This window comes from Scyliorhinus torazame, chromosome 14 (assembly GCF_047496885.1).
Source record: "Scyliorhinus torazame isolate Kashiwa2021f chromosome 14, sScyTor2.1, whole genome shotgun sequence".
Taxonomy (NCBI): domain Eukaryota; kingdom Metazoa; phylum Chordata; class Chondrichthyes; order Carcharhiniformes; family Scyliorhinidae; genus Scyliorhinus; species Scyliorhinus torazame.
In genome coordinates, this window is record NC_092720.1 from 100,940,914 (window position 1) to 100,960,566 (window position 19,653).

The 19,653-nt window shown below is 47.1% G+C and overlaps 1 protein-coding gene and 1 pseudogene across 4 annotated transcripts in view; both read left to right on the top strand.

Annotated features, from left to right (window-relative positions):
* The window catches only part of LOC140389912 (SPRY domain-containing SOCS box protein 1-like), a 267,424-nt gene that overhangs the window by 184,123 nt on the left and 63,648 nt on the right, over positions 1-19,653 (top strand). The gene's annotated exons all lie outside the window — the stretch shown is intronic.
* Positions 1,544-10,039, top strand: LOC140389454 (vesicle-associated membrane protein-associated protein A pseudogene; annotated as a pseudogene).

The window sequence follows — 19,653 nt, forward strand, 5'->3', positions numbered from 1 at the left end:
TTACTCTGCTGTGTTTCCCTTAAAGTGACAAACACCACAATCGTACAAATATTGGTGGAGAAATGACAAAAGTAATTAATCTAACATCGTACATATTGTAGGCATAAGAATGATGGATAGCAACACAGTCATGAGGAATTGTTGACAGGATAAATTAGCAAAGAATTTAGGAGCATGTGTAAATATAACTCGCGAGCTGATCAGAAGTGCAAAAGCTGATCTCTAAACATAATGGTTTGCTGAGAATAATTGCAAGGGGTAAACTTGTTTTTTTAAAATTGATTTTTCATGCCCCAGCATTGGCAGTTATATTAGCCTTCGAGAAAATGAAGTTTTGGAAGCAACATGTGATAGACAGAGCATCCATAACCAAGGATCAGATCAAAGCTCTGTAGTCCTGCAATATCCCATCCTGAACGGTGATGGCCAGTTAAAACAATTAACAGGAGAATGAGACTCCCCAAATATTCCCATCTACGAGGATAGGACAACCCAGCTCTTCACTAAAAAAGACAGGCTGAAGCATTTGCAATCATCTTCAGCCAGAAGTGCCAGGGGCCACCTCCTGAAGTCCCCAGCATCACGGATGCTAATCTCCAGCCAATTCAATTTACTCCATGTGATATCAAGAAACGGCTGAAAAATCATTGGATACTGCAAAAGATATGGGCCCTGACAACATTCTGGCAATAGCACTTATGCTCTAGAACTAGCTGCGCCACTAGCAAGCAAAGTGTTCTCCCCTCCCCTATTTAACATTGTGGCTCACAGTGCTGTAATTGCAATCGCGCTTGACATATAACTTGCAGCTTGTCATGTGCGAGTACCCTTTAAGAAGTGGGTGTTTAAGAAATGTACCTTTAAGAAATGGAGCTGCTCATGTTACTGCAGTGATGTCAGAGTTTGGGTGGAGCTGAGCTCCACTTCTGCTTTTTAGTTTCAGTTTGAGAAAGAGCTTGGGTGTGTCTGTGTTTTTCAGTGAGCTGAATCTGAAGTTAAAAGTGAGCTGCACTGCTGTGATCTCTGCCATCCAAAGACTATCTATGGATCATTTGGTGAATTCAGAAGAAGTATAAATGTTTTCAGTCTTGAATGTGAACCCTAATGTGCTCCTGTTAGAAGGTTTGTTAAGTCTTTTGGATGTTAAAAGGACAGCATGCAGATTACTTAGTGTTGTATTCTTTGAGGGGTGTATTTGATTTACTGGTTGCTGAGATATTCACTTTGTTTTAAAAAAGGTTAACTTGAGTTCATAGAATAAGCATTGCTTTGTTTTTAAAAAACCACCGGTCCATTTTCTGCTATACCACACCTGTAGAGTGAGCCGTGTGCTCCCCATACCACAATCTATCAAACGTTGTGGGTCAGGTGAACTCCATGATACACTTTGGGATTCTCTAAACCCTGGCCCATAACAAACTGAAGAGACCAACCTTTAACGAGTGGTGAAGTATAGAGCTCTGTCGCCCAAATGTATTTTTGATATGTAAGTACCATATTACTTGTGTATTTATAATATTAATCCTGATTGGATCAGGCAGCAAAATCTACGCGTGTCACCGCTCCTCCTGCCCGACAATGGCCAGACTGGAGCAAGTCCTGAACCTCGATTCGCCCATCGAACTCTAATTCAAAGGTCCATTTACAGATGTCGTAACTACAAACCTCAAATTGAAAATCCCAGTCTGCTTCAAAGTGAAGACTACAGCACCTTGCCAGTATTATATACGGCCTAACAGTGGAATTATTGATTCTGGAACAACAGTTACTGTTTCTGTAATGTTACAACCATTTGACTATGATCCCAATGAGAAAAGCAAACACAATATTTATGGTACAGGTGGTTTATGCTCCTCCTGGCGTTGGAGACATGGAAGGAGTATGGAAAGATGCAAAGCCTGAAGATCTCATGGACTCTAAACTCAGATGTGTCTTTGAATTGCCTGGTTTAAAAAAAAAAAATTTATTGAAGCATTTGTAAAATGTTTATAACAATAATAAACAAAACAATAAGAACATAAACATCAGCATGGTAAACTAGACATTTCCCACCCAATCCCTTCTGTACATCCCTTAACCATTGATGCACGATCAATGACCACTAAAGCGAGGTTGTAGTCCAACTGAAGGCATTAATAAGCTAGATGTTTCCCCCAGCAGCTCAGGTACAGAATGAAGGCTGCTAGGGCGGCACGGGCTCTTATACTCCGCCTAGCAGGGCGGAGTTACCATACCGCTTGACCAATAGGAAGCATACAATTTCTACCAATGGTGTTCCAGCATTACCAGGTACCGTAACACCTCTACTACCACAACCATATTGCACCTCTCCCTCCCCCCTTCAGAATGCTGCTTCTGCTGACATTTTACTTTTCCCCGAGAAAGTCGACGAATGGCTGCCACCTCCGAGAGAACCCCAGCATTGACCCCCTTAAGGCAAACTTTATTTTCTCCAGCTTGAGAAACCCAGCCATGTCACTGACCCAAGTCTCCTCACTCGGGGGCTTTGAGTCCCTCCACATTAAAAGGATCTGTCTCCGGGCTACCAGGGAGGCAAAGGCCAAAACGTCGGCCTCTTTCACTTCCTGAATTCCCGGATCTTCTGACACACCAAAGATCGCTATCTCTGGACTCGGCACCACCCGAGTACCTAGCACCTTGGACATTGCCTTGGCAAACCCCTGCCAGAACCCCCCCAGCTTTGGGCTTGCCCAAAACATGTGGATATGGTTTGCTGGGCTTCCCCTACACCTCACACATCTATCTTCTACCCAGAAAAACTTGCTCATCCTCGCCGCCGTCATGTGTGCCTGATGTACCACCTTAAACTGTATTAGACTGAGCCTGACACATGATGATGAGGAATTAACCCTGCTTAGGGCGTCCGCCCACAGACCCGCCTCTAACTCGCCACCTAGCCCCTCCTCCCACTTGCCCTTCAGTTCCTCCACCGGGGTCTCCTCCGACTCCCACAACTACTGTTAGATATCCGACACTTTCCCCTCCCCCACCCAGGTACCGAACACTATTCTGTCCTGTATCCCCCACGGCGGGATCAGCGGGAAAGCCAACACCTGTTTCCTCCGGAAGTCCCGGACTTGTAAATATCTGAAACCATTCCCCGGCGGCAGCTTGAACTTGTCTTCCAGGGCCTTCAGACTGGGGAAACTCCTGTCTATGAATAGATCTCTCATCCGTCTAATTCCTGCTCTCTGCCAACTTCGGAGCCCGCCATCTATCCTGCCTGCCGCGAACCTGTGGTTATTGCCGCACCCTCCACCATGTATCTCCTCCATTGCTCCCAGATCCTCAATGCCGCCTCCACCACCAGGCTAGTGGAGCACCGGGCCGGCAAGACTGGCAGAGGTGCCATTACCAGTGCTCCCAAACTGGTGCCTTTGCATGACGCCGCCTCCATCCACTCCCATGCCGACCCCTCCCCCATTACCTGCTTCCTAATCATTGCTATATTTGCCTCCCAGTAGTAGTTGTAGAAGTTGGGCAGCGCCAACCCACCATCCCCCGACTGCACTCCAACAACATTTTCTTTACCCGCGGGGTTTTATTCGTCCATACAAAGCCCAAAATAATCTTGTTTGCCCGCTTGGAAAAGGCCTTTGAATGGCCTGTTGACAATGAGAAATCAACAAAGATTGTAAAGTTCGACGCATTAGGCAGTGGTTTAGACATCCTGTTAGATACAGCAAAGATGGATCTGCATCGCTTTGTGCACTATTATGACAATACCCGACCACCTCCATGTGCTGTACCCACACCAGGAAATGGTCTCAGGTTTCACACTCCAATCCGTGGTGGCATCCGTTAGACTCCAACCAGTGGTAGCCATAGAAGTGACCTGCAGGGATTTGTATCTGCCCCAGCCAGTGACACCCAGAGTGCAAAAGGTCCAGAATGATCTTGAAACAAGCAAACCTGCTGCAATAACAAATGCATCTAAACCTGATGGACCGGCAGTGCCCAGAGCTGCTGGTGTTTCACTGGATGACACTGAAGTGCGGAAACTAATGTGAGAATGCAAGAGGCTTCAAGTTGAGTTGGTGAAAATGACAGATGAGAATCGACAGCTGAAAGATGATGGACTGAGGCTGAGGAAGGCAGCTCAGTCAGGCAACCCAGTGTCTTCCACATCTCATGTTTCACTCCGAGACAACGGCTCCACTGCTCTTCCCTCCCTCCTTGTTGTAATTGCTGCCATTTTCATTGGATTCTTTCTAGGGAAATTCATCTTTTTTTTGGAAATTATATTTATTCAAGTTTTTCAACAAATTTTCAACAAACCCCCCCACAAGAAAAAGAAACAAAAACACAACAAGCAGAAATGATACAGAGGATTTCCCCCAGATACAATAACCCCCCAAATAACAGTAGAAAACACAAAGAGGGAAACCCCCCACCTTAACCCAAACGCGACCCCAAACACCCCCCCCCCCCCCCCCCCCCGGGTTGCTGCCGACCTCCTCCTAACGCTCCGCGAGATAGTCTAGGAACAGTTGCCACCGCCTGAAAAAAACCCTGCACAGACCCTCGCAAGGCAAACTTTATTCTCTCCAGCTTGATGAACCCTGCCATGTCATTGATCCAAGCTTCCACACTAGGGGGCTTCGCATCTTTCCACAGTAACAAAATCCTCCGCCAGGCTACCAGGGACGCAAAGGCCAGAATACCGGCCTCTTTCGCCTCCTGCACTCCCGGCTTGTCCGATACCCCAAATAATGCTAACCCCCAGCTCGGCTTGACCCGGGCGTTCACCACCTTGGACATAGTCCTCGCAAAACTCCTCCAAAACCCATCCAGCGCCGGGCACGACCAGAACATATGGGCGTGACTTGCTGGGCTCACCAAGCACCTCCCACATCTGTCCTCCACCCCAAAGAACCTACTCAACCTCGCCCCTGTCATATGCGCTCTGTGAATAACTTTAAACTGTATTAGGCTGAGCCTGGCGCAAGAGGAGGAAGAATTAACCCTACTCGGCATCAGCGCACAGACACTCATCTATCTCCTCCCCCAGCTCCTCCTCCCACTTGCCCTTTAACTCCTCCACCGAGGCCTCCTCCTCTCCCTGCAGCTCCTGGGAAATCGCCGAAACCTTGCCTTCTCCAACCCATACACCCGAAATCACCCTGTCCTGAATCCTACGCGCTGGAAGCAGCGGGAATTCCCTCACCTGCCGCCTCACGAAAATCCTTACTTGCATGTACCTGAAAGCATTTCCCGGGGTTAGCCCAAACTTCTCCTCCAGCGCCCCTAGGCTCGCAAACGTCCCATCGATGAACAGGTCCCCCATTCTTCTAATCCCTGCCCTATGCCAGCTCCAAAAACCCCCATCCATCCTTCCCGGGACGAACCGATGATTCTCCCAAATCGGGGACCAAACCGAGGCTTCCACCTCACCCCTGTGTCGCCTCCACTGCCCCCAGATCTTCAGCGTCACCGCCACCACCGGACTCGTGGTGTACCTTGTCGGCAAGAGCGGCAGCAGTGCTGTTACCAGCGCCCTCAGGCCCGTGCCCAAACAGCCTCTCTAGCTTTTTCCACGCCACCCCCTCTCCCTCCATTATCCACTTACGGATCATCGCCACATTGGCTGCCCAATAATAGCCACACAGATTCGTCCACGCCAGCCCCCCCTGTCCCTGCTACGCTCCAGAAACACCCTCTTCACCCTCGGGGTCTTATTCGCCCACACAAATCCCATGATACTCCTGCTTACCTGTTTGAATAAGGCCTTGGGGGTCAAAATGGGAAGGCACTGGAACACAAAGAGAAACCTCGGAAGGACCGTCATTTTGATCGACTGCACCCTACCGCTAGTGAGAGTGGCAGCATATCCCATCTTTTAAAATCCTCCTCCATCTGCTCCACCAACCGCGTCAAATTGCGCTTGTGCAGGGCCCCCACAACTCATAGCTACCTGGATCCCCAAGTACCGAAAGCTCCTTTCCGCCCTCTTAGTGGTAGCTCGTCTATCCCCCTTCGCTGGTCCCCGGAATGCATCACAAAGAGCTCACTCTTCCCTACGTTGAGTTTATACCCCGAAAAGTCCCCAAACTCCCTAAGGATCCGCATGACCTCCGCCATCCCCTCCACTGGGTCCGCAACATACAACAACAGGTCATCGGCATACAACGACACCCGGTGATCCTCTTTTACCCCCCCCCCCCGAACCAATCACCTCCATTTCCTGGACTCCCTCAGTGCCATGGCCAGCGGCTCAATTGCCAGTGCAAACAACAAGGGGGATAAGGGGCACCCCTGCCTCGACCCCCGGTACAGCCGAAAGTACTCCGACCTCCGTTGGTTCGTAGCCACACTCGCCACAGGGGCTCTATATAGTAGCCTGACCCAACTGATGAACCCCTCCCCGAACCCAAACCTCCGCAACACTTCCCAAAGATACTCCCACTCCACCCGATCAAAGGCCTTCTCCGCGTCCATAGCTGCCACTACCTCCGCTTCCCCCTCCACCGACGGCATATTAATCACATTGAGGAGCCTCCGCACATTAGTATTCACCCTTGACAAATCTCGTCTGGCCCTCATGAATCACCCCCGGGACACAGTCCTCAATTCTCGTAGCCAGCACCTTTGCCAGCAACTTAGCGTCAACATTGAGGAGCGAGATCGGTCTATACGACCCACATTGCAGTGGATCCTTGTCCTGCTTCAGGATCAAAAAAATCAGCACCCTAGACATTGTCGGGGGCAAGGTCCCCCCCCCCTCCCTCGCCTCATTGAAAGTCCTCACTAGCAACGGGCCCAGCAGGTCCACTTATTTCCTGTAGAATTCAACCGGGAACCCATCCGGCCCCGGGGCCTTCCCCGCCTGCATGCTCCCCAATCCTTTAACCAGCTCCTCCAGCCCAATCGGCGTCCCCAAACCAGCCACCTCCTCCTCCTCCACCCTTGGGAAGCTCAGCTGATCTAAGAATCGTCGCATCCCCTCCTCCCCCGCTGGGGGCCCAGACCTGTACAGATCCCCATAGAAGTCCCGAAGTACCTCGTTTATTCTCACCGCACTCCGCACCGTATTCCCCCCCTCTATCCTCAACTCCACCAATCTCCCTCGCTGCCTCCCTCTTACGAAGCTGGTGTGCCAGCATCCGACTCGCCTTTTCCCCATACTCGTACGTCGCCCCTTGCGCTTTCCACTGTGCCTCTGCTTTCCCTGTGGTCAACAGCTTGAACTCCGTCTGGAGGTTCTGTCGCTCCCTGAGTAGCCCCTCCTCGGGGGCCTCTGCATACCTCCTGACCACCCTTAAAATCTCCCCCACCAACCTCTCCCTCTCCCTCCCCTCTCTCTTCTCCCTGTCGGCCCTAATGGAAATTAGCTCTCCCCTGACCACCGCCCTCAGCGCCTCCCAGACTACGCCCACCTGCAACTCCCCGTTGTCGTTGGCCTCCAAATATCTTTCAATGCACCACCGCACCCACCCGCACACCACCTCATCCGCCAATAGTCCCACATCAAGGCCCCACAGCGGGCGCTGATCCCCCTCCTCCCCCAACTCTATCTCCACCCAATGCGGGGCGTGGTCCGAGATGGCTATGGCCGAATATTCCGTTCCCTCCATTTTCGGGATTAGCGCCCTACTCAAAATGAAAAAATCTATCCGGGAGTAGGCTCTATGGACATGGGAAAAGAAAGCAAATTCCCTGGCCAGCGGCCTGACAAACCTCCATGGATCCACTCCCCCCATCTGGTCCATAAACCCCCTGAGCACCTTGGCCGCAGCTGGTCTCTTACCTGTCCTGGACCTAGACCAGTCCAGTGCTGGGTCCAGCACTGTGTTGGAGTCCCCCCGCATTATCAAACTTCCTACCTCCAGATCCGGAATCCGACCCAGCATGCGTTTCATAAATCCGGCATCGTCCCAATTCGGGGCTTATACGTTCACCAGTACCACCCGCACCCCCTGCAACCTACCACTCACCACCACATAGCGACCTCCATTATCCACCACAATATTCAGCGCTTCGAACGACACCTTCTTCCCCACCAGTATTGCAACCCCTCTGTTTTTCGTGTCCAGCACTGAATGAAAGACCTGCCCTACCCATCCCTTTCTCAGCCTAACCTGATCTGCCACTTTCAGATGTGTCTCCTGGAGCATAACCACGCCTGCCTTCACCTGCCATAACCACGTCTGCGAACACCCGGACCCTCTTGACCGGCCCGTTCAGGCCCCTCACATTCCAAGTTATCATCGGGATCAGGGGGCTACTTGCCAATGTAAATGTTATTTTATTCCTTTTAAATTTTGTTACCTGTTGCTGGATTACCTCTTGAAATTCTTCATTTTATAGTCAGGTTGCTCATGCCACTTGTTTCCCAGTGATGAGAGATGTACTGAAGAAAAGGTGCCTCCTTGTAAATTACACCCACCGCCCTTCCATTCCTTGCTGCTCAAGGCTGATCAATGCAGAGTTTCCCCCTAGCTACAGAAATAGCCCCCATTAGGCAAATGTTGATTGAAAGCTCTCCATCTTACCAATCCTGTCCCATGGTATTTAACGAAAATAAAATCCTTAATTATTAATCCTGTTTGGCTTCCTTACTGAAAACCAAAAGGCAATGAGTGAAGCAGGCAGTGAATGGACAATCCAAACATGTTTTGAAATTATACTTCATTGCAAAACCTGTCCATGGCCTCACCCACCTTTCCCATCCTATCTTCTCCAACACTATCCCAGCTCAGGCCCGCACTTCTATCAATTTGGCACATTAATTTTCCCATACTGTTTCACCATTGGTGATTTTGTCCCTATTATATCTCTACCTACTGGTTATTGATCTTCCTTCTTCCTTTTGTGAATGTTTTTGGTTCGCACTGTTGTTTCAGAGCAGCAGGGTCCCAGGTTTGATTACTGGCTTGGGACACTATTTGTGTGGTGTCTGCACTTTCTCCCCGTGTCTGCGTGGGCTTCTTCACACAAGTCCCAAAAGATGTGCTGTTAGGTGATTTGAATATTCTGAATTCTCCCCCTGTGTACCCAACAGGCGCCCGAGTGTGGCGACTTGGGGATTTTCACAGTATTTCATTGCAGTGTCCTACTTGCAGTAAGCCTACTTGAGACACTAATAAAGATTATTACATTATGATGTTTTGGGGCATTGCTACATTTGTTATATAAATACAAGTTGTAATGGACTAATGCAGAGATTACAATTTGTGTGCATCGCAAGAGACTAGGGCAGCATAGTGGCACAGTGGTTAGCACTGCTGCCTCACGGTGTGAGGTCCCAGGTTCGATCCCGGCCCAGGGTCACTGTCCGTGTGGAGTTTGCACATTCTCCCTGTGTTTGCATGAATTTCGCCCCCACAACCCAAAGATGTGCATGGCAGGTAAATTGGCCACGCTAAATTGCCCCTTAATTGAAAAAAGGAATTGGGTATTCTAAATTAATTTTTTAAAATCACACTTGAGAGACTTGGATGTTTCAAGATACTTTGTAGGATCACATGCTTCAGCTTTTCTGTTTAAACTAACCACAATAACTTGATCAGACAAAAGTTTACACCATATTTTAGGGAGTTAAGCAAAATCTGTACTTGAGGCTGCAGTAGAGAATGGTGCAAGATGCCATCATCTATAAACTAATATCTTATTGATGCTATTTTGGACATAAAAGTCAATTTATCCAGAAAATAAATATTAATTTGCATAATGAATATTTCCCCAAAAAACTGATTTGAACTAAATGAATAAAATAATTTGTAGAATCATACAACACAAAAGTAGGTCATTCAGTATATTGTACATTGCAGGTTATTTGGTAGAGCTGTGCAATTAGTTCCACTCACCTGGGATTTGCCTTCTATATTTTTACCTTCAAGTATTAATCCAATTCTTTATTGAATGTAATGATTGAATCACCTGCTGTCTCTACTCTATCAGACGCTGCATTTCAGATCACAACAGGTCCCTTTTTTAAAAAAAAGTGTCTCATGTTGCCTCTGATTCTTTTGCCTTACAGCTACTGACATTGAAACTTGGTAGCTTACTACATACATGAGAGAGAAACTAATGGTTCCATTGAAGAACAATTAAAGCAGATATTATAAATTTGATATGACCCCTTAAAATTGTCACTTTGATAAACAAAGTCTGGAGGATGTACTGAATAATATTTGTTATTGTACATTACATTTATGATTTGTCATCTGCTACATATTCACAGACATTTTATTGATATTTGAAATGACCACGAACACATTGTCTTTGGGTTAACATGGTGTTTATTAATGTAAGCTAGTTATTATTGTAGAACAAAGAACAAAGAAAAGTACAGCACAGCAACAGGCCCTTCGGCCCTCCAAGCCCGTGCCGACCATGCTGCCCGACTAAACTAGAATCCGAATAGCATTTTTAAAATCTACATTTAATAGGCATGGCACTTCTCAACTTAACCTGCCTAGAATCATGGAATCCCTACAGTGTGGAAGGAGGCCATTTGGCCCATTGAATCGGCACCAACCTTCTGAAAGAGCATCCTACCTCGGCCCACTCCCCTGTCCTATTCCCAAAATCCCTTATCCTAACCATTTTTGGACACTAAGGGGCAATTTATCATGGCGAACCCACCTAACCTTGTACCTCTTTAGACTGAGAGGGGAAACCGGAGCTCCCGGAGGAAACCAAGCAGACGGGAGATTGTGCAAACTCCACGCAGTCACCCAAGGCCTGAATCAAACCCAGATCCCTGATGCTGTGAGGCAACAGTGCTAACCAATGTGTTACCATGCCACCCATAGCTGATCAAGAAATGAATTCCCAATTCCCAAATGGAGACCCAACTCAAAAACAAATCAACTTTTCAGGGATGCAGAAGAACATAGAATTTGGTGAGGCTGTTGTGAGCTGACTGAGTAGAGGCTAATTCTGAAGAACAATGGATACATGTAATGTTGAAGACAGTCACAGAGATAGGGTGGGGCTTGCAGACTAACAATTTTAAAATTGATGAATTCAGATGGAAAGTCAGCGTAAATCAATGAAGATTGCAATGGTGGAAGATGAGCATTTCCTGTCTTTCAGATTTTATTTCAAATTTATTGCTACTTATTCATCCGTCAGAAATAAGTTAATTTGTACTATCACCTCTGAAATTGCTTTCCGTGTGTGTGTGTGTGTGTGACCATGGGCGGGATTCTCCCCTACGCGGTGGCTCCCGGCACCGAGGAGTGTCGTGAACCACTCCGGCGTCCGGCCGCCCCAAAGGTGCGGAATTCTCCGGACCTTCAGTGGCTAGGCCGGCCCTGGAGTGGTTTGCGGCAGGGAAGGGGCTTGGCGCCACGCCAACTGGCGCTGAAGGGCCTCCGTGGGCCGTTGCGAGGTGGCGCATGCGCGGGAGCGCCAGCATGTGCTGGCATCATCCCAGCGCATGTGCGGGAGGGTTTATCTCCGAATCGGCCATCGCAGAGGACCACAGCGGCCGAGGCGGAGGAAGAGAGTGCCCCCACGGCACAGGCCCGCCCGTGGATCAGTGGGCCTCGATCGCGGGCCAGGCCCCCGAAGACTCCGGAGGCCGCCCGTGCCGCCAGGTCCCGCCGGTAAGGACCTACTCTAATTTACGCCGGTGGGACTGGCAAAAAACGGACGGCCACTCGGCCCATCGTGGGCCGGAGAATCGCCGGGGGGGGGCGCTGCCAGCGGCTGCCGACTGGCCCGGCGCAATTCCCACCCCCGCCAAAACCCCGGTGCCAGAGAATTCGGCAGCCGGCGGGGGCGAGATTTACACCGCCCCCGGCAATTCGCCGACCCGGCGGGGGTTCGGAGAATCCCGCCCCATATGTTTACAATGATCTGAATGCAGAAGGATTTGTATGGTTGTCTAGATAATGTGCACAGGAGCCAACAGAGGCATTCAGCCCACAAAGCCCATCGCAATCCTAAATAATGTATGAAGGATCTGCTCGCATTGAGCTTATTAACAGCTGTTGTCGAGCATGTACCCCTTTGAATGTCTTTTTGAAACCTGCATCAGAAGGGACAGTACAATTGAATTACTAGATTTTGATATTTGCTAACTTCAGTTGGAGGTCAACGAATGGGATTATGGATGTTGTATTTCATAACCAGATCAATAATGTAGAATGAGGTACTCTTTGGAATTGATTTGCCTGACTATGTACAGAATATGCAATGTTGCTAGAAGAAGCCTTCTCAGGGGTACTAACTTCTTGTAAAATTTTGTTAGAATCCTTTTGATTTGATGTCAGAATTGGGTGGGGAGGTGAAGTAAAATAGATTTGCTGATGTGTTCTGGATAGAATGTAACAAATTGTTGTGTTGCAACTCTGTTCTTACTGTTAGCATTTTACCATGTGAAAATCAGCTCTTTCGTGAAAGAACAAAGTTATCAAACACCAGTTATTTCCCACCAACAAAGGAGAGACTAATCGCCAAATTTAAAAATATTCGTCATGGATTAATTAAAGACTAAATCAGTCTCCAGACTTGACTAGAAAAATAGTAAAACAATATGCTCATCCTCTGCAGAATCTGATTTATTAAAATATGCTTTCATGTGGACAATAAGTGTAATTGGTTTGGAATGTGGTGCATAGGCCATTTCAGGCAAGTAAAATTCACCTGTCCTTCCATAACTTCCTAAAAATGCTGCTGAATAATTAACTAACATTCCTGGGAGATGGGTCCTTCTACCAAAACAACTAATATGAGATAATAATCATTGTTATGAACACTTCTTGAATAATTAAGCTCTAACAGGAAGAGGTTCCATAATAATAATCTTTATGAGCATCACAAGGAGCTTACATTAACACTGCAATGAAGTTACTGTGAAAAGCCCCTAGTCGCCACACTCCGGCGCCTGTTCGGGTACACTGAGGGAGAATTCGGACTGTCCAATTCACCTAACAATCACGTCTTTCGGGACCTGTAGAAGGAAACTGGAGCACCTGGAGGAAACCCACGCAGACACGGGAAGAACGTGCAAACTCCGAAAAAACAATGACCCAAGCCGGGAATCGAACATGGGACCCTGGTGCTGTGAAGCAACAGTGCTAACCACTGTGCTACCGAGCCGTCCCAAATGTAAATAGCAGAAGATGGTTTTGATCCATCGACCTCTGGGTTATGGGCCCAGCACGCGTCCGCTGCGCCACTCTGCTTCTTACCAGCTGGGTCATCTTGTTAGGCATATTGCATGCATGGGGCACAGTAGTAGTGAGTCTGGAATAAACTATCTTCAACCCCGTTAAGTGATTGCAATGAGATCAGACTCGGTGTTGCCCAAACTAAGCCATTTATGATTCTTCCCAATTATTTTTTTTTTTCCAATTTAAGGGGCAATTTAACATGGCCAATCCACCTAACCTGCACATCTTTGGGTTGTGGGGTGAAAGCCACGCAGACATGGGGAGAATGTACAAACTCCACACGGGCAGTGACACAGGGCCGGGATTCGAACCCGGGTCCTCAGTGCTGCAGTCCCAGTGCTATCCACTGCGCAACATGCCACCCTGCCCTACCCTCTCCTTGTTATGTTGTTTTCCTTTCAGATTGCTAAAATTCTTTGGGAAAGGCAGAGAATATCTGAGTAACGTTGTAGCTTTTAAATTGAAGGTTCAACTTGTATCACATGGCATTCCCATAAAACCTGCTAATATTATTGTAAAAATTATTTGGGAGGTGGAATGGAATTCCAGCCCAGTAGTACAGAATCCTCTTGGGATTTTGATTTTGCGTGAGTAAAATATAATCTGCCTGGATGTTGTCAGAGTCATGAGTCGTTTGAAAATTCCTGTCATTGTACCATTGCTTTCTCGCAAGATAATCTTTTTTAATGTGTAGCTCAAACAGTAAATTTGATGACTCCTCTATGACTCAGAATATGTCGGTTTGAGGCCTGCCTGTAAGGATATCAGGAATTTGACTAGAATCATACAATTTTAGCATAGAATTTATGTCTCCAATTAATGTGTTAATTGACTTTGGCCTCCTACAATTGTGATCGTTTTATTGAATTTCTACAAATGAGAACTTAGTTACCAAAATATAAAATTGAGAATAGTTTTTCATTCATGTAATATTTTGAGCTCCCTTAAAGGGTTTTTCGAAGTGCGACCACCGGGTTACCTTATGTTTTCTTGGCTTCCGTGGGACGTGCACCAACCAGCTTCGCTCTGCCTATGCAGCACTGAGCTGCATGGTCAGGTTGTGCAAAGTGGCTAGGCGATTAGCCTTCTCCATTTGCACTTTCTTCCTTCCCTTGGAAAACAATGTATTCTCTTTGTTTGGATCAGCGTGGCTGAATTGACAAACTGTGGGCTATCTATGAAGGATAACTGTTAAAACCATAAGTCATTTAAATTCTCTTCGGCAAAAAATCAATAGATCAAATAGAGCTCATTTTGAATAACTTTTTTAAAGCTTTGGTTCTGACCAAATGGGAATTTAATATGACATTCATAAATTGGTCACCATTATAAATAGGATTGCCAGCCAAGCAATGCCAGCTGGATTTAAATATATCTAATAACTTTTATCTTGGAGTTAGGAATGAGAAGTTGGGATGAGATTTTCAGACTTCGCAACAAACCCCTTACCCGCAGTGCTTGCTCGCACTAACTTCATGGTGAGAAGTTGTGGATCGGCTAGAGTCGGTCGTGCCACTGAGGCTTTTCTCTTTTCCCCATACTCACCACTGCTTTTACTATTGCTGTCTAATGTGGAGGGTTATCCTGCAATTCATTTACCCCTTTCTACTGTGTATACATATTTATTTCCCGGGCAGCATGGTGGCACAGTATTCAGCACGCTACCTCACGGCACTGAGGTCCCAGGTTCGATCCCGGCGCTGGGTCACTGTCCGTGTGGAGTTTGCACATTCTCCCCGCATTTGCGGGGCATTTGCCCCCACAACCCAAAGATGTGCAGGGTAGGTGGATTGACCACGCTAAATTGCCACTTAATTGGAAAATAAATAAATTGGGTACTCTAAATTAAAATACAAATACAGGTTTATTTTCTATTTAATACCTACAATTAAAAATGGCAAATTAACAATGTTATAAAACAATGTATTAAAGTTTGTGTATTGCATAGTTTTGAGTAGAGACCTGCTAAGTAACTTCAAGCATAAAGTACCCCAAGCTCTGTCAGTTGTTCATTAGTGTCACCAGTTTGGGAGAGTAATATATTGAATTGTGCTCTCAATTGAAAACTAGAGATGTGTTCCGTCAGCTCTAAAAGAAAAATGGAATAGCGTGCATATGTGCCGCATAAATGATTAATGGTTGCACATGCTGGTGTGGGGACAATTTGCGTAAAATAAAGATGCAGTGCCATTGCTTTGGGAGGGACATAATACGTACTTGTCAAGCTCTGATGTGTAAATTGTTTATAGACTGTTAATCAAGCCATTTTTTCCAAATGCTTCTCAACAAACAAATAAATCAGTCATCTATTTAGACTGAGATTTTGCCTTTTCATTAAAAATGTACCGCATGTTAGATAGTTACTGAGCTGTCAGTTTAAAGTCCTTCTTGCGTCTGTTGTTTGAAGCAAATTTATCTATAGTGACCCACTTGTTATGGCACCAAATTTGCATGACTGTTCATAAATGATGATGAATGGTGATGAATTGGCATCTATTGAATAAATGATTTACATAAAACTGTGCAGTTTGTACATGTACACTGTAGACTGGTTACCACATTTTATTGATCACAATTCTTCAAATATTAAAATGAAACTGGGAGGACTGATGCCCTGCCCAGAAATTAGTGGCACCTGCCACCTCAGAGATGGGGAGTCCATGTGATCAGACGGGAGGGTGCAGTGGAGATCCAGCCACATTCCTGTGTCCTTCCACTTAAATCCGGGGAGGGAAGGCTTGCCGTCAGCTGCCTTGCCTGGGTGCCAATTTTTAAGAGCCCCTTTTTGTCATGTCTGGTTCAGCCACTGGGAATAAGGGACTTGCCATCTGGGGAGGGTGCCCAATGAACCATGTTGGGTTTGCCCGCAGCTTAGGAATTCTGCGACAATTAACTCATCGTCGGATTCCCAAAAGCACGTTAACATACCAGGAGCATGATGGAATACTCTGCATTTGCCTGGATGAGTGCCGCTCGAACAACATCTGGGGGCATCCCTCATTCAAAGATGTTCTGTGCCTGATTTATTTGACCCCCCCCCCCCCCGCACAAGCCAGTGCCTCCCTCCCTGGGCACCGCATCCCACCCCACCTACTTGCCTTCAGAGGATCCTTCGCTAACCCTCTGGATAGGTCGCATTGCATTTTGGACCGTGTTCACACGTGCCAGTGGTATTGCTGGTACTGCAGAGTGCTGGCCTCTGATTGGCCAGTAGCTCTCAGGAGTTGGGTTTCCACTCTGGGACCTGAATTGAGGTAAGTATCTGACCACCTCAGAATAGTGTTGGACCTCCTGTGAAAAGTGTGAAACGGAGCTTCATACCAGTTTTCCAATCACAGGGTGGGACCCATATCACCACCACTAAATTCCATCCCTTTACTATGAAAATCAGAAGCTCTGCTGCCTTGTGATGAGGTTTAACCAGGCAGTGCACTTGGATTCAATTGGAGACAAATCCAGGGCGCAAATTGCATTCATACAAAATTGGCCCTTTCAATATTGTGAGGGTTGTTGAAGTGAAAACAAATAATTCACACTGTTCGTGAAAACAAAAATCCATTGGATTGGAATGAGCTAGCTGGAGTTCTGCCCTAGATCTAACCCATGGTGAAACTGACCTGAGAGTTTTGAATAGAGACATTAAGTTGTAAATGGAGTTCTACCTTTGAGAATATCTGCGAAGAGTCTGTGAAAAAGTAAGCAATGCTCAGGGGAACGATAATGAACATTTCCCTTCATGGCCACAATAACTTAGTGGTTTTCTTGCTTGCTGGAATAATGGAAACATGTGTTAACCATTTCAGGCCTTTCACCTCTTCAAAGATTTTTTTTTGTAAAATATTTTTATTCTCCATTTTCACATTTTCTTCAGAATTTATACCCCCCCAACAAGCAGTAAATGGTAACAAATACAAAGTCAATCCCCTTCTCAACAACAACGATCCCATCCTCCCACCACCCCAAACAACGCTCCACCTGGCAATATAAGCATCAAATAAAACAAACCCTCCCAGTGGGAAAAACAAAGGGAAAAAAAAGAAAACGGAATCAGGAATCGCCTATGGTTACCATTGACCTATAGAGTCCACCCCCCCCTCCCCCTATCATTAAATGCCATCCAATCCCCGAAAGAGTACCGTAAATGACACCCATGAATTGTAAACCCCCCCCCCCCCTCCCCTACTCCTCCCCTCCACTTCCTCTTATAAAACTCCTCCCCCAACCTCTGTTCCGTCCCCCCAACTTTCCACCCCGGCTAGACTCATCAGAACCTGTTCTGCCAGGCCCCGATGGCCGCAGCCCCTCCCCCCACCTCACTCCCGTTCACTGGCCGGCTTAAACCGGCCAGCGTGGAGGCCCCGCCTGGGTCTCTTTCCCCCGTGCCCGGTCCCAGGAAAACCAAGAAATCCCCTTTAGCACACAAACCCCCAATACACACCCAAGCCCCAAAGAACCATCATTGCAAGTGAAAGTCCCATCTCTTCCCTAATCCAAATATATACAACGTTGGCTCATTTAGCACATACACCAGCATGCAGTGAAAAAATACAGTTACATGAGACTACATCGGTACATGACCATTTCTCAATTCAGCCACCGTCCTTCTGCCTTCGCAAACTCCTCCGCTGCTTCTGCCGTCCCAAAATAAAAATCCTTGGATTTGTAGGTCACCCTCAACTTAGCTGGGTATACTATGCTGCACTGCACCTTACTGATGTACAGTGCCTTCTTCACCTGGCTCTAGGCAGCCCGCCAGCTCCACCGTAAAGTCCTGATATATGCGTATACCAGCTCCAGCCCACTGCACCACCCGCTTCTGCTTTGCCCAGCAAAGGACCTTCTCCTCCACACTGTACCTACGAAAACACAGAGTCACTACTCTTGGCGGCTCACTCTCCTTTGGTACAGGCCTCCACGCAGCAAAATACTCAGTCGGCCTCGGGCCTTCCACTCCTTCGGGCAGTCCCACAATCCTCCAATTCTGTCGCCTGGATCTGTTTTCCAAGTCGTCCATTTTGGCTCGCAGACCCTTGTTGATATCTATCACCTTCCGCATCTCCTTTCCCATCGAGGTAAGTTGATCACTGTGCTGCAATAATGTCTCTTCCACTTCCTTCAGCGCCTCACCTTGCTCCCGCACCTCCGCCACTGCACTCAATACCGCCGCCCTCACCGGGGCAATCGCCTCCTCCACCAGCACTTTCAATACCGCCCCCATCTCCTTCCTCATCGCCTCCATGTGCTTTGTGAACTGCCTTTCGAGTTCCACGGCCATCACCTTAGTCATTTCTTCAGCTGTGGGCAATGCAACCTCCCCTGGTGCCTTGTGGTGATATGTATCACTGTAAATACACAAGGGGTTAATGTGAACACACTACACCTAGCTAGACACCAGAGGGAGCACCAGAGACATGACGCACAGACATTCAACCAATAGGTCAGTAAGATAGGACACGACCAATGGGCAGTCACGACACACCCAGGCGTGACACTACCACAGGAGGGCATTACACCAACCCATATAAAAGGACACAACACACATGATCTTTCACTTGCCAGTGGAGACACTTGGTGAGGACAGGCAGGGTTGATTGAAACACATCACACCCACCATGTGGATTGTAGCAGACTGGTTAGTTCGTCTGGGTAGCTATAGCAGGATTAACAGGAGAGTCGAATCCAAGTAGGAGAATCGTTAATAGTTTAATAAATGTATTAAACCTACCTCCCAAGTCTGAACCTTCCTTTGTCAGAGTGCACATCAAGGAAGCAGCTTATGCTACGTCAAGAGCATAACAAAACAGTGCCCCAGCCTCCACTTTTCTTGCCGTCCCCGCTGTGACCTTTCCACTCCCCGACGGACTTTCAGCCGCTTTTTTCACTGCCGTTTTTTAACTTATTTTTGTCATTTCCCTTTACTGTGCCTCCTCCTGCTTTTTCCGCCTCCGTTGCCCCTGGGACCGGGCATTAAACCCTGAAAATCCCGTTCCCGAACGCGAGACCTCCAATGTGCGGCTGCCTCCCGCCTGCCATCACCGGAAGTCACCTCCTCTTCAAAGATAACTAAGGATAGGTATTAAAAATATAATATCTTTAACATTTATCACCCAGCTACCTTAAGAAGATATTAGGACAGGTGCCCAAAAGCTTGGTCAAGAGGTTAATTACCAGCAACACCCAAATCAAGATTGTTTTCTAGATATATTTGTTCTTGCATTGCTTTCTCTGTCTGCTATCCATTAAATTTTTGTTCGGTCCAAATCTCAATAAACTATTAGTAAACAATTCCCATTGGATTGTGCACAACTTTAACAAGCCGACCAAAAAATATTTCCATTGACTACTCTTGTGGTATTTCCCACCAGATATTATTCGAACCAAGTGTATTTTCATTACCCAATAACATGTTGCTTCAACTCAATTGTAGGGTAAACCGATTCTTCTACCACATTTTTTTTTCTAGCACACGAATAGGCTCTTCAGCTGAATTTCCGAGCAAAGGTTT